The sequence below is a fragment of the Zea mays genome, chromosome 2 (genome assembly GCF_902167145.1).
Source record: "Zea mays cultivar B73 chromosome 2, Zm-B73-REFERENCE-NAM-5.0, whole genome shotgun sequence".
In the NCBI taxonomy this organism is placed as follows: Eukaryota; Viridiplantae; Streptophyta; class Magnoliopsida; order Poales; family Poaceae; genus Zea; species Zea mays.
The window spans coordinates 29,802,601-29,806,722 of record NC_050097.1 but is presented as its reverse complement, the minus strand read 5'-3'; positions in this window follow the sequence as shown (position 1 = coordinate 29,806,722).

The window sequence follows — 4,122 nt, the reverse complement described above, 5'->3', positions numbered from 1 at the left end:
GCGCTTGGAGGATGCTGCGATGTGTTCGTGAGAGGTCTAGGTCGTCGTCTCCCAGTCAACTTCGGGTTGCTGGACCGTTGTCTCCTTATAATGTACTCCCTCCGGTGCAGTAAAAGAAGTCATCCTGCGCGTGAGCGAGAGTGCATAAAAGAAGTCGTAGCGCGCGTGGGTCTGGGATTTTTGACGTCGCTGCCCCTGAGTAATTACATCGGGAAAAAAAAGCTGCGCTCAAGGGGAATCGAGCTTGAGACCTCTAGTCTAGAATGCCTCGGGAGGTGCTGCAGCAACCAATCAAACTTGATTGTTTTGATGATGTTAATGCACCCATATCCCTATTTAATAAGGGCAAACAGGGAAAACTCCATGATAATTAATCACTCCTTGGTATGCACAATCATGTCCTAAACGACTTCCTTTACTGCACCGGAGGGAGTAATTATTTATTTTGTACCAAACTCCTATTATATAGTAAAGATGTGACATTCGATCCTGTGCCATGATTCATCATATGTGTGAGACTTGGTCCCAGCACACCTGGTGATTATGTTTACGCCCGGGCTTTGGACCCCTAAAACCCGGGTGTTACAGAAGTGGTATCAGAGGAATGTTGACTGTAGGACGAAACCTAGGTAGAACTGGACAACCATTGTCTACTTACCTTTGCTACTCTGATTTTTTTCTATACTTTTCTTAATCTATTCTTATCTATTTCCGCTATACTCTGATTATTCTTACCTTTTCCTTCTAAAGACAAATGTGGATTTCACACTTTGAAGTCTTGTACCTAAAGTGACCTTTAGGAATAGGAGACCTACTCTCAGGAACAAAATCAAAACTATTTTCGTAAATATTTGTTTGCTTGAATGTTTGTTCTTGTGATACATGTCTGATTCAGATCTTTGATTGAGTGTGATGAGTTGTGGAGTAATGTCCACAATTACATCTGCATATACATATAGGCATAAATATAAATAAAAATTCATAAGATAAAAAAACTAGATTATCCTCCATTAAAGTGTATCCATTTTAATAGATTCATCTTATCTTGAAGGATTCTCTCTTATCTTAATAGATTCATCTTATCTTAAAAAGATTTTATCTCATCTTAATAGATCTAACTAATCTCAAAAGATTCTATTCATCTTGTCCTAATAAGCATACCTATCCCAACCACTTTGCTTATCTCATTATAGTGCAACGATCAGGATCTAATCCAAAATAATGAGGTCTTATCTAGTCGAAGCTAGTCATACCTAGATTTGATCTAATGTGCTAGGTTAATCTAACCTAACAAAGTCTAACCTTAAGTTGAGCTAATCTAATGAAAGTTACTTAAACAAGTTAGTTAATACTGGTAACATAGATTAGATCATATTCCTATAAATGGGTGCTAAACCTAAATTGGTGTCTTAGACCAACTCACCTGTGAAACCACCACAACCTAGCCTATGTTATAGGTTGCCCAACCCATTTATCCCAAAAGCAAAGTAAACCTTGTTGGGCCTACCCATCCCAAGCACCGACAACTATCTTAACCATATGTCTTTAACACGGATGGCAACTCCAAAGGCCAAAGAAGACCAACCACATCAAAGAAGGATAAGCAACAACTCAAGCCTTCAAAGATCAAGTTGGATTGCCAGAGGAATCAAGATCCACAATCTTGGATGGAGCCTTTCCTTACCGTACCCCTTTCTTACTCAAACCTATCTATGCTTTAAAGACATCTTTTACCCTACATAATAAAGTGGATATACATATATATACCCATGTTTTCGTAATCACCTGCTAATTTGTATTATAAACTTGAACAAAAATCTTCTGGTATTAAAATCCCTTAGAAATTGAAACATAGACTACAAACCATACTTGTTGCACCCTCTTTCTCACAAATCTCGAGGACGAGATTTCTATTAAGGGGGGAAGGATTTGTAATGCCCAAAATTGGTAGAAGAAAAAAAATGATAATAATGAAATAAAATAAATAAATAAATTTAAGATTGTGCTTTAGGGATTTTTAAAACCTTTTTGGAGTTCCCATGCTTTTGAATGCTCGATTAAAAGGGAGTAAGCTAGCCAAATAACAAAATAAATAAATATAGAAATAAGCATATCATGTTGGAGGTCTTGTATTGTTGCAATCGTACTCAAATTTTGAGACCAGTTAGGTTTGAAACGTAGAATTTGAAAGTAGAAAGGAAAATAAGAAAAGGGAAGAAAAGGAAAACAAAATATACACTAGAAATATATATATATATATATATATACATATATATATATATATATATAATAGACATTATCTTCATATTAGGATTCTTGTTTTGGAAAACTTAAGTTCAAACAGAGTTTGAATTTGAAGTAGGAGTTGAAAAGCTTAAAAAAATAAAAAGAATAATAAAAAAGGAAAAACAGAAGAGGTTTCCCTGCGCCTGGGCCGAATTTCCTCTGTCTCGGCCGAACTACCTCTCAGGCCGGCCCAATTTTTTTTTCCTTCCGCAGTACCTGCCAATCCAGCCGTTCACTCGCTGTTGATTCGCTGTCGTGTGGGCCCCACTTGGGCAGATGCTCCACACAACCGTGCTCTCTCCTTCCCTCGCTGTCTGATGGGTCCCGGGCGTCAGCTATTTCTTCTCCCACCTGCGTAACAAACCAGAGCGAAGCCGCCGCCGTCGCTTCGGGGTTGTTGGGGTCGAGCTCGGACGTCAATAGCGGAGCGAGGAGTATAAAGCTTGAGCAACGTCGTCCCTCTATGGATAAGCCAAATCGGCGCAGGTTGTATCCTTGCCGCGCGCGCTGTGCGAAGCAGGGGAGATGCGTGGTGGCCGTCGCCGGGAAGGGGCATCTTCGCCATCGTTTAGGACCCTCTACCAGATTGGATCGGTCCGCCTTGTCCGTGGGGGATTTCGCCGCCGCCGAGCCCTAGTTCAAGCTCTTCTTCGCCGCCTGCATCTCCGGACTCGCGTGCGGCAACCTCGCCAGGGATCGCGGTGTTTGTTTGCAACCACCTCCGTGTAAGCCCAACCAAGATCCCCTAGCTATCGACTATATGTACGCCTGCACCCTAGCTCCCTTCGGCCATCGACTCGACTAGGCGCGTGTCGCGTAGAGCGCCAAGCGTAGGAGCCAAGGCGCCACCGCGCCCATGCTTGCGCCGCCGCACCTGCTTTGCTTCGCCACCCTGGTGTTTGGGGTTGAGAAGACAAGCTCTCGGCCGTCAGATGTGTGACGGTTGGCTGAGATTCAATGCTAAGATAACCCTTTTGCCGCATTAGATCTGGAGCGTTAAAATGGGATCGGATGGCGGGTGGCTTGGGCGATGGCTGGCCATGGATCTCAGATCCAGCGGGCAGGATCGCATCCCCGTTCACTTAGCGGCGATTTAATCTGGGCCGTGCGTTGTGATCAGACGGCTCACAACAGGCGATACCCTTCGATGGGATCTTTTGCTAAAGAGCCCCCCATAGTTTGCATAATAAACCCGCCATCCTGTGCGGAGTTCTCTGTGTCTAGGGAATATTTCTATGTTAGCCCCCGAGCTCTCTGGATATTATGCGCTCAGTCCAGTGACTTAAGAAAATATGAAAAACAATATAGAAAATACTTTTCTAGCACAAAAATAATTCTAGAACTTGTGTAATTCCTAGAAAATCCATTTTTGCTCCGAATTGACCCATTCCTGTTGCAATAATTTTGTATTAATATTGTCTATCAACTAGTAACACTGTTTAGCCATGAAACTTGAATCGAAATTGTTCATTAGGATTAATCTATTCTAAACACTAAATAATTTCGGAAATTCATAACTTCATAACCGTAACTCCGAATTTAGTGATTATCGTTTCCACGATCTCGTGGTAGCACGTAGATTATTATTACGCAGTTTATTCTTATGTTTGGTGTGGTGTTAATTTTGCCTATACCATGTATGTCTGTATTGCTACGTTTAGCAGTGAGGACACGAGTCATCTGAAGATCATCCTGGTACCTGGAATCTCAAGTCCCAGGCAAGTTGTGCCCTTGATCACTTCTTTTACCCACTCATGTTCTAATTAATCATAATGATCTGCATAGGTTAATTTTGATGGGACCCAATAGGTTACCCTAGTTTGATTATCTTTATAC